A 12332-nucleotide genomic window follows, 5' to 3' on the forward strand; every position below is an offset into this window, starting at 1 on the left:
CCACTAAGCTGTCCCATAGAAAATTGAATCAAAAATGTAAATTTCAATAGGTGTAGTCAGTAGGCACTACCCAAAAGAGAGAGCTCTCCTTGTCCTTGATCAGTTCCAATAAAAGTGAAAATCACATATCCAGACTGCCTTGTGGGACAGTGCTTGAGTTCAAAGCCATCCCACACCTTTGTTTGATCTTTGCTGGCAGATAAACTATTTGGCTTATGTCACTCCAGACTCAGACAAAATACAAGGCTCTCTGCACCACCAGAAAGTTTAGGTGCAGTGGAAGACCATCATCAAGATAGCAAAAGAACACAGACACAGTTGTTTAAATAAAACAGTTGTTAAAATAAAATAATGTTATATAATTCCTTTCAGACAATGTACCTCCAGCACAATGTGAACCCCACTAGCAATCATAAACAGTAGAAACTCTGCATTTGAATAGGAAAGGGCACATTGAGGAAGAAGAAATTAATGATAATGCTACTGCTGTTCTGTGGGTATGATACCTCTAAACCAGTTTTGCTTGCATTTTCAGTAGCTTTCATTGTTTTTGGGGTCTTTTTTCCTGTAACAAATCAGAAAAATCCCAGAACAGAATTGAAAAATCAAAACTATGTTATTGCTGGTCCAGGTCCTTGCAGATGTTGACTATTTGAATGATACCAGCTATAATGAAAACAACAGCAGTTGAGTACTCTGGGCTTTCCTGAATCAGACCCTCAATATACAGCCTGAAACAATGGAACATAAATTATACTTTTAAACATTGGCACAGAGGTATCTGCCTCTTCACTGCCTGCACTCCTCCTCCTCATCCTCCTCTCTTTCCACAAGCTCACACATGCACACATGCAGAGAGGCAATAGCACCCAAACATGCAGTCAGTGCACCCTTATTAACTTCCAGTTAGAAAGTACTGCCTTGAACACATTACTTACAGTACATGGAAAAGCAGCATGCTGCTTTTCTAAAGAAACAAATTAAAAGGCAACTCACTGAGCAATTCTCCAACACCTGAGAGCAATTAACGTAAGCAGAAACAGGAAACATCATCAATTATTTAAAACAAAATGAATACATAACATTGACCTTCTCTAGCACTCACCAGTTTTATACCTCCACCTGAATAAACTCAGGGAAGACAAACCCACAAGACAGTCATATACCACAGGCTAAAAACTGCAGAAAATGCTGAAAGAGAGCTCTCTGTCTCCATGACTGTTCTCAGCATTTTTAGTTCTGCAAATGAGACTTAAGCTATCAGTCCCTCAGTTTTGATACATGCACCCTTGCCTCCTATATTTTGAAATCCTGTATTCTTTACTGTGCATTTCAGGCTTGTCTTGTCAAAAGAAGCAAACCATACTATTCAGACTGCATGAGAGTGATCAAAGAACAGTAGATACAATCTTCTGTGAGTTGTCAGTCCTGGAATTTAATGAACAAAAAGAAAACTAGGTATCCATAGGTCATGCTGATTGGGTCAATACAGAGAAGGTGTTTGTAAGGCTCCAGAGCAGCTGCTCTCCAGAGCTCTGTGTGTTTTTTAAATGAAGAATTGTCGGTCCTGAGGAAAATATTATACTGCACATTATCACCGACTTGGATCTGGGCAGATGGGATTTCAAGGGAACATGGAGTTTATTAGCTGATGCAATTGCTGAACATAACATACAGCTGGAGGAGAAAGATATTTGGTATGCTAATGTCTGTTGTTTCCCCAATTCCTGTTAGTTTCAAGGAAATTCACAACTGCTTCATACCAAGTAATACAGGTTTGCATGAGGTTATCTGTTTAAAATCCTCCTGTAGACATCCAGAATCCTGACTAATTGTTTCTGATAAAGTGCACTATGTTCTTACCATGAAGTCTAAGTAGATTACTAGTCCTAAGGATAAGATCCATGTTTTTATTTCTCTTAGGGTGCTATTAAGGACATTTCAGACTTTCCATAATTATTTTTACTCTGTTTTGGAAGGATAGAACTGCAAGAAGTGGCAGGGAACCAAAGAATGGTATATAGGGTGTTAGCATGCAAGCTACTAAAAGAAGTGGTTTGTTAACTGTTGAGTTTTAAAAGAGAAATAAACAAATTATGCCAAATACTGCCAGGCATTTTACTTATATATTTATTTACTGTAGCTCTGTGACTTCCAATGATTTCATTAGAAAGAAGTTTAGAATACAATATTTCTTCAGTGTAATCTAAATGCCTCCTGGGGGAGGAGGAAATCGGAATGATTTGTCTCTGAAGAAGCCCAATACTGCTTATAGGTACCACATTCAGCACCAGCACAGTAAAACACTTTTCCATGCAAATGCTCTTGCCAAGTTGCTGCAACCCGTGTCAAGGAGTGACAGGGCAGGGGGTAACCCAGGAACTATAGGAGCTAAGGGACAGGCAAGGATGGGAAGAAAATGTAGAGAACAGCTCTCCAGGATATACGGAGTGGCATTGCAGGCAGGACGGGCTTGGCCTTTCCTCGGTGAGCCATCCTCCCGCAGCAGCAGCAGCAGCAGCAGCAGAAGCAGCAGCAGCAGCAGCATTGTGGCTTCCCAGAGGTGGCTCTGTGGTGCAGTACACTCCAGGGATTTATTTGGGCCAGTTTGTCCAGGCACCTACCAGGAGATGCACTCCTTGCACTCCTCCCATTAGGACTCCTGTGCTAGCTATCCTGCACAGGAGGATGAGCTACAGGAACTATGAGATGTAATCTGTTTAGTGGGTTATGCACAGCTGGAGCCACAGAAAGGTAAAGAGAGAGCTTTATAAAGGACATATTTAGGAGTATAAAAATTGAGTCATGTCCAAAAAATTAGATCACTCAGTCACAGCATCACTCAGGCATACCTAACAAAATCCTTAATTGTGCTAAACATCCTTTTGTAAATAACTTTTAAGGAACTGACTCAATTCATACAGCCCTTGGCAAAGAAAGAGATCAAGGCCAGACTTTTTTTGCAGCTCCTAGCATGGACCTCTAATCACTGGACCTCTTTCCCCAGTGCACAGTCTGAGTCCTTGGGACTCAGTGCAACATATATCCAGAGCAATGACTTCAGCAGGATCCAAGAGCAGATTGGATGTTTACATAGATATTAAAACTTGCTGAGTTGATAAAATATTAAAAATGAGAACTTTGGAAGGAATGTTAACTCTCATAGTTCAGGACTTAACTAATGGAAGCATCCATTCAGAGCTTAGAGAAGGCTTGTACAAAGAACCAGGAGTCCAAAGAACCAGAGAGAACTAATACCAAGACCAGATTTTTTCAGTTTTAAAAATATTTTCATTCACTTATTTCAGAAGCCAAATAAAATGTACCTAGAGGCCCTTGGAGGAGAACTAGGAGGCTGTGATTTACTGCTGACATCAAAATCAAAAATTCTCTGACTGCTTGTCTGGGTGAATGTTTAAAGTTTAGAAAATCATGATAAACTGCCAAGAAATAGATGGTTTAAAATAAAAAGAAAAATTGTATTTTTAGTTTTATGCAGTAAACTGGTGTATATTGTAAATGTCATATATTTATTATATATATAGATATATAATATATATTAATAGTATGTATTAAATATATAATAGCATATCAGTATCTCAATTTTTAATAACAATTCTCAATTTTTTCACTCTCACTTAGTGTAATAATATAATTTAACATAACAACACTTGAACTAAAGCCAAAGATATCTTCTATGCTCACCCACTCCAAAATCATAACATTCAGACCAATTTGTTCTGATATTCAGGCCATTGTATCATTGTGTGATTTGTCATCAGCCAAAATGTAATTTGAAACCACACACCAGAACAGTCCAGAGAAAAGAATGGGGTCAAGGCTCAAAACTTCATGCAAGTTCTAACCTGGCTGGAGATCATACCCAGTCGCTTTGTAGGGACACTACCATGCCCCAGACTGCAGCAGTTAATCTAAGTAGTTTTAAAGTCTTGATGTCTAGGGTAGCTGCACCTCGAGTCCCATGTTCAGTATTAGGCCCCTCACATTAAAAGGGGCATAGGGTGCTGGAGTTCACCCAAAGAAGGGCAACCAAGTTGGTGAAGGGTCTGGAAAACAAAGTGTCATGAGGAGCATCTGAGGGACCTGGAGTTGTTTAGTGTGGAGGAGGATCAGGGGGGACCTCATCACTCTCTACAGCTGCCCGAGAGAGGCTGTAGCAGGTGGTCACCATTCTCTTCTGCCAGGCCTCAAGTGACAGAAGAGGACTTGGCCTCAAACTTACATCAAGGGAGGTTCAGTTTAGAGAGTTGTTTTTTCACAGAAAGGGTAATCAGGCACTGAAATAAGTTACGCAGGGTGGTGGTAAAGTCACTGTGCCCAGAAGTGTTCATGAGGCATCTCAATGTGGCACTTTGGAAAATAGTTCAGGAGTGATTATGGTGGTACTGGGTTGAACTAGATGATTTAAAGACCTCTTCCAACTTTAAACATTCTGTGCCTCTGTGACTGTACCACTTGCACAGTGTCTTTGATGGGCATGTGTATATCCACCGTGTCCAAGCACTGAGCAGCTGTTTTGGGCCTTCCTTCTCAGTCTGGAATAATCTCCAACTCATCTGTAGAGGAACAAACCCAAGTCTGAGGCCACACATGCAAGCAGACAGGACATGGGTGATCCCACAGCTGTGTGCCAGGTCACTGCCACAAAGAGTAGCTGCCAGTCTTCTGCTGAGTTCAGCATCAGTGAGGATTTTCTAACCTTCAACTGAAGGTAACCTTCAGTTTCAAGAGCATGAAATAAAGATAATATTTTCAAAAAGCTTTCAGACAATGTCGTTTACAGTAAGATAAGGTTAGGTTTAGTCTGGACTTATCTTGAACTGTCAGGATTGACTGAATGTGATCATTTTCCTGGAAGAAAATGCACAGCAATAGCTTCAGTCAGGCTTTTTTTTTAATATAAGTTAATAATGGTGTGTTAAAATCTACAATTCTTTTAGCTGCTGAAAAAGTGACAGCAGCATTCCTAGTAGTGGACAATCATTCTGTGCCAAATATTTATTATCAGCACAAAGAGTAAAAAGTTGAATATGTACAGAGCTTTCCTATGGTACAGTTTCTATGTATATCTGCTTGCTTGAGCAATTTTTAGTCTACATTCATACTACATACATAAGATACATAACTCTAGGGATTAGTCTAAGTTATTATTAGGGTTAAGTTGGTTTTTTGTTGGTTTTTTTTTTTTTTCACTACATATAGTGAAATAGACATTGTGTTTTCATGAACAAATGTAAGATAATGAGTCATGGCATTAGTCTTCAGACAACTGTTACCTATATTTTAATTTTAGGGACATAAAGGTTTGGTATGAAGATCTGACTGTGGTTTAAAAAGCCACGTTTTCTAGAGAGGTAGCACTAAGCAAACCTGATGGTTTGGCCAAACTATCCATGCATGCAAAGTAAGCATGTGGTGCTTGTTGAAATAGACAGTTTAAGTCCATTTACCTTTCTTCACCTCTTACATCAGTGTGTAAGTTAACATTAAGATGCCACTGTTTCTGAAATGGAAGCTGTGTTTTTGTTATATCTGTATTTTGTACTTACATTTTGTTTAGCTATATTCACAGTACATTTTATTTTACTTCAATTGCACCATAGCCCAATATTATTTCTAGTGAGTAACAGTATGCTCCTGGGAAGTAATTTCAATATTGTAATGTGTATAGAAGTAGATACTGCCTAGCAAGTCAATGAACAAATCCTCTGTTTTGCAACCCATCAAATGACTGCAAAAGTCCTTCAGTGCCATGTAGTAACTTGATTGTTATATGACTTATTACATTACTGTTGCATATAACTGCTTGAAAAATAAAGCTGTTTTGAAGCTAGAAATTCACTTTTCTTAAAAATTATAAACAAGTGCTGGAAAGAGTGTGAAAGTGTTCTAACTATCTTTGTGATTAGCCTAAAAATAAAAGATATGTTTACACAATTTTATTTTTAAAAATTCAATTAATCTTAAACAAATCAAATTGTGCCAACAATGGATTCTAAATTTGAGTCTCTTTTTATAGAAATTTCTAACTTAAAAAAATTTTATCATACAGAACAGAGTATTTCACCTGTCTTTGAAGCTTGTGCTCTGTTCTTATGGCAATAAATGCCTTAGACTTTTAGGCATAGCATAAAATTAATCCATTCTGCCAGGTAAAAAATCAGAGAGCAATTTTGTCAGACTTGTTCTTAGGGTTGTCTTTTCTTAACCAGTGTCATAGCTGTTCTCCAATCTGCTCCAATTAAGAGGAATTTACTGCATTCAGAATCTGTGCATACTATGCTGAAAGTCAAAAACAATAATAGATTAAAAAATTATTACATGTCAAATTTTCAGAATATAACTCTAAGGAATTAATATATTTTCCCCCAAACTCTTTTGTGGAGCTTAAATGCCTTCCTGTCTGACATGTCTATTTTTTTCTGGCCTAATAATTTCCAACATGCCCTTTGCCCTAGATCCTTGAAATAAAACAAGGATGGCATTTGTCAGCAAGTTTCTCATGTCTGCTCCCTCTCATTCTATAAGCTGTCACTTGAAAAGGTACATTTAACTTGTGAAAAGGTCATTTTTTGACTAAGAAGAGAGTTTGATGTTTTAGATAATTTGTGTCTTGATCCAAATACCATTTGACTCTACAGAAATAGCTTCCACATGTGTAAGTACCTATACATTTCTCTGTGTGTGTGTGTGCACACACAAATGAGGAACACAACAGGGCACCCTCCCGTATTAAATAATTAAATAATTTTGCATCCTTGGGATTCAAATATACACATAATGGCTATGGCTTTCCACCAGGAGCTTATATAATTACTTGTTGTGTTGTGTTATTTAAATTGTTCTGTTCTGTTAAGTAGTTTGGTCCTGTACCCCTGTATAAGTGGTCCTGCTCCCCTTTGCCTCCTCCCATCCTAATGTCCATCCTTCCTTCCTCCACCCCTTCTCCCTAGAACCTGCTGAGTCATTCCCTTAACCCCACCCCAGGTTCTGTCTGTCACTCAACAGCCCTTCCCTTCCACCCAGAAAGTTCCATCAGGGGCATCGAGTGATAGGTCACATACTGGGGATCCCCTCCCACCTATTTCCTTATTGGTGCCCATTCATGCCCATCTCCCTGGTTTCCACTCCCCACTGTCACCCCATTGGTCTGTGGAAAGACCATCCCTTTGTTTACACCCCCTATTAAATACTGTTGCACAGGGCAGTTCGGGGCTTCTGCAGGCTGTTTGTCCCTGGGTTAGGAGACTTCTCAGAGTCCCCCAATAAATCTGGATTGAGAACCCCTACAGAAGTCGACTCCCTCTTCTGTTACCACCGCTCAAGTCTCTCCTACGGCTATGGGCTGGACCCAAAGCCGCCCTCCTAAACCCCGGAGAACTGGAAGGTGGCCCTCGCTGCTTGCCGTGTCAGGTTAAGCCAGGCAAACGCCAAGCAATCGGTGGGGCAAGACACCGCGGCAATTACTCTTGCCATATCCAGGTCAGCTTACCATGCCTTTGTGTGTGTACCATATCTTCAGATTTGATGTCTGGTTACAAAGTGGATGAAGAAATACTTTGCAAGAAATACATAAGTGGATTTTACAAAACCAGGAAGGAAGACATCCTTAATTCAGTTACTTGGTGTTTTTCTTTCCTGTAAGCACTCCAGAAGAGACTGTGAGAGCACTGCCTCTTGTGGCTGGCTGGCAGGCAGACAACCCATCTGGGCAGAAGAAGGAAGTAGCCCACAGCTCACCTGGAAGCACTGCCCTCAGTCACCACCAGCACATCACTATCACAAACAGTAGTTACAGGTTTTTGTAGCACACAAATCCATCAGATACCTGTATCAATGCTATACACAATGAGAAAAGTCATACATAAGTACAAGAGAAACCCCACATCAAAAAGGTCCAATTGCCTCATAGTTACTTGAGGAATAGGGATGAGATGGATTCGTTTTCCCATCTGTTGTTCCTGATGCTTCTGGTGGTCATTTCATTATCTGTATTAGAGCACACATTTTTCAAAATAATCAGAATTCACCCAGGCAATCAGGTGTCTCTGGCGATGTGTTAAATCTCAAAAGCAAAATTGGTAGAATATTGTCCTGCTGGCCAAGAGAGCTTTGGATCACCACTGCCACCCAAATGACACCTGGCATTCTTCTCATCCAGCCAGAGAAGCCTCTTTGTCCCTCCATTTCACAGTGGTACCAACTGCACAGCATGTTGGTGGCTGTGTGTGGCCTCTCTGCTGAGCAGAATATAGCATAATCTATATGTTCTGCAAGATAAGGCTTTGCAGCAGGTAATTTTCCCTGCCCCTCTGACTGAGATATGAAAGAGTTTGAAAGACTGGACCAATGGGTATTTGATATCCACTGTCAATAGAATAAGCCCTATGGATAGGGCTTTACATCACACAACTGTTTTCCTTTCTAACAGCTGTCATTTTTTCTGGAGCAAGACAATGTAAGTAACAGCAGCTCAAATGTAGCCCTTTAAAAGTGTTTGTGTTTCATGAGGTGAAGAAAACTCCTTTTGGTCCAGTGGAGACTCTTAACTGAGTGTATAATAAAGGATTTTTTTTTTCTCTCTCTCTCTTTTATATCATGTACAAATGTAAAAGTAATGGTAATAGGTTTTCCTCTTTGCTGATAATATAAGGTGTTTCTGACAGGAAGGAAATTCAAGACAACACATTCCTGGCTCACTTAGGCTACTCTGACTGATGTGGTCTGGTTACCTTTTCCCCTCTATTTTCTTTTTAGAAATATATTATCACAGGGAAACCTGCACCTCAGAATGAGCCATGTATTTCTGCTACAAAGGTCGGCCCATTATATAATTTTATACATATGCCCAATACAAATCAATTCTCTTTGGCTCAAGTGCACCTAAAGAGGTCCAGAGTACATTCAATCCAAATTCTCCTCACATTCTCCTCAATCAAATTCCCAAGAATTTGATTTTTTTTTTTAATCCACTGATGCTAAAGCGTGTTAAAAGCCAACTAAGTGCAAGATAGAAACATATTTTAGCAGGTTGATTGGAATACTCAAAGATGAGACAGGAAAAAAGGCACCAAAATGAGCCATGGATTTTGATGACCTGAAAAAAGGCACTTGGTACATGATGAGACATGACATAATATTTGAAATTTCATCATTCTTTTACAAGTTTTCTGTAGAATTACCACTTTTTAAATCTAAAAATCAAAATATTTTGCTTTGTTCTATGTGGATAGCATTTATGAATCTCATTAATATAAGATGAATGTGTATAATTTAGAGTGAAGTGTTAAGCATTTTATAACACAAAGTGAATTATAGAGTCATTAGGGTTGGAAAATACCTCTAAAATAATCGTGTCCAACCATTAACCTAACTCTGGCAGGTCCAACTCTCAACAATAAAATCACAGAATCATTAAGATTGAAAAAGACCCTTAAGATGATCATGTCCAACCATCAGTGTAGCACAACCACTATATTCACCAATAAACCATGTCTCTAAGTGCCACATCCACTCAGTTTTGGAATGCTTCTATGGACAAGGACTCATCCACTTAGACAGTCAGCCTTTCCCAGTGGCTGACCAGCCTTTTGGGAAAGAAAAGGGGATTACTAACTTCTGTAATGATGTGTCTGTTGATTTTGATTTTTCTCTTCAATAGGTATCCAAAGCAATCTACTGAATATTTTTGTCAGCTAAAGAGAATTCTGTCTTTTCCACTCCAAGTGGATATGCTACTCCAAGTGGATATGCTACTTGAAAAAGCTCCTTGGCAGAAGAAAACAAGCATGTCTGCTGGTACTGGGTGCAGGGCCTGTTCACAGGTGTGCTAATTCTATGAAGCCCCAGATTTAGTAGTCAGGGCACAGCAGCCTGTGGGAAGGCCGCTGCTGACCCAGGGTTGTACCAGGACAACTCTGACCATCCAACCTGTGCTTCTGCAACTCTGGAGCAGATGCTGTTCTACTGATTATGTGTGGGCTTTGTTAATATGGCACTTTTGACTGAGCACACAGCCTAACTGTCCTTGCACAAACTGCGTCTTTGCTACTGGTTACACTCATTCTCAGTCTTTCTGCCTCAGACCAATGCTGAGGATAGCACTTTAGCAAAGAACAAAGACAATTGTGAAGAGGCAGACAATCACTAACAGTTATAAATTATCCAAGAACAAAATGTTCAAGTAATATTAACCTAAAGGTATCATCACCCATTTTCTCCAATGAATGAAATCATCTAGTTAGTATTCAAGTGTAACTACCCAAATAAAACTGATTGATGTTAACTGAGCAGACTGGGGAAAATTTCATCAGGATACCCAAATTCTGTTCCCTCTTGCTTAATCAATCACACCTCCGCTAAATTGTGCAGCATTTTGTTACAAAAGTCTTAGCAAAGAAATTGGTCTGTGGCAAAATGAATAAAACATTTGCCTTAGTGGTAATGATCCTTAAGTGCCTCTAGAAAAATGAGCTGGAAAGACTTCTTCCTTTAACAGAGAGACTTGAAGTTACTGCTAATAAGATTAAAAGGGTGATATTTAAGGGTGGAGATAAAAAAGGGAATACACCTCTTATTTGAAGTGCCAGCCCAGTCCCTTGCACAAATACACATCCATGGGATCCTGCGGTAAGAGTTTGTTTTTATCCAATCACCTCTTTCCTACTGCAGTTTTTACACCAGCATTAATCACCTTAATCTTTTCTCCTTCTGTTTTCATGGAGCTATTGTGTGACCACAAAGACATTGATCAAGTGGTGGCTGACAGGATGCAACTATTTACTTTGAAGCAGTGGGAGCATACAAGGCAGGGAAGCACAGTGCAAATCTGCATTGGCTAGCACTTACAATTCCTGAACAATTCATACGTCTCCTTGAACACGTCCCCAAAGGCAAAGAATAATGACTTAGGTTTCCTTACAAAACCTTATTTGAGGCATAAAGTAGTAAAGGAAGAAAAAACCACTACATATTAATAGTGCATAAAAAGATTTATTCAAAGATAATTACAGATGAATGTAAAACCAGTGACTGAATGGTGGGGAATTATTAACTGTCATTTCAAATTAACTTTAAATCTATCTAAAGCATACTTGAAGTTAAGATGACACCTTTCTTCTGATTTCTATTTTAAAAATAGAAAGGGAGAAACAAGAGCGACCACTGATTTAGGATGTGTATTTCATTAAATAATATAATTGGTAGACAGCTGCTGCCAACAAAATGCTCCTTTAAGAAAGCACTGATATGAAAACTAGTGTGAGGTCATGTAACCTCATTATTCTCTTTACATCTTCCATTAGGTCAAAATACCAATACCTTTTGCAGTAACTTTCATCTCAGGCAGCATATGCCATCGTTTCACTTTCAACTCTGGCTTTTTTATTCTTCAGAAGAATTACAATCTGCAACACCACTGCTTCATTTTCATTACATTGCTGTTCTATCGTTTAGGGGAAATCAGTTCCACATTGTGTTATTCTTACTCCTTAACAAAGTTTAGAAAGAAAAAGAGAAAATGAATCCTTTTAAATTAAGAGGTCCCACTTTGATAGCACTTCCCCCCAAAAAAAAAAAAAAAAAAAAAAAAGCTCTATTATATGAATAGTTTGCTTGAAAAGGATATGCAGCAGTGGAACATTCAAATCCCAACTGTCTAAGCTGAAGTCATTGATGTGTATTATCTGCTGGCTGCTATCATTAACAAGGCAGCTTTAAAAGGACAATTCTTAAAGCCTGGACAATTTCTTTGGGCTAAAACTCTGAGGATGGCCTCTCTATCCTTTAGCTAAAAAAAGAAATCCTCTTGTGTGTGAACATATATAAAAAATTTGTCTCCTCTTGCTGGACTTTCACAGTCTTTTTCAGAGTTTCTTTGCTTGACTCCTAATACCCTTTCTCTGCAAGGCTAAGACCATTTCTGAACATTTACACAGAATAATAATAAAGTCCTTTGGCTGATTCGTAGCATGCAAAGCCCTCCTTACAAGTCTTCCATAAGTACCTGCTTGTATAGAATTAGGTCCTCCGGGGGTTCCCTGGGTTCCCAGCCAGTCCGGGGGGTGATCCTCGGCTGGCCGGTCCGCAGGGAGGGGTAGATGTAACCCGGAAAGCTCCACCAAATAAAGACGAGACGTCTCCCGAGCAGCAGGATCCGAGAAGTTTATTGCCAGGAGCAGCAACCTCCCGAAGGAAGAGCTGACTTCGGGAGCACAGCATTCGGGCGGGACCGAGAATATAAGGGCAGAGGGATAGGAGTGGCTAGGGCACAAACCAACCAATGGGTAAAGGGTAGAGGGGAGGAGACGGGA

This window comes from Vidua chalybeata, chromosome Z, assembly GCF_026979565.1.
Source record: "Vidua chalybeata isolate OUT-0048 chromosome Z, bVidCha1 merged haplotype, whole genome shotgun sequence".
Taxonomy (NCBI): domain Eukaryota; kingdom Metazoa; phylum Chordata; class Aves; order Passeriformes; family Viduidae; genus Vidua; species Vidua chalybeata.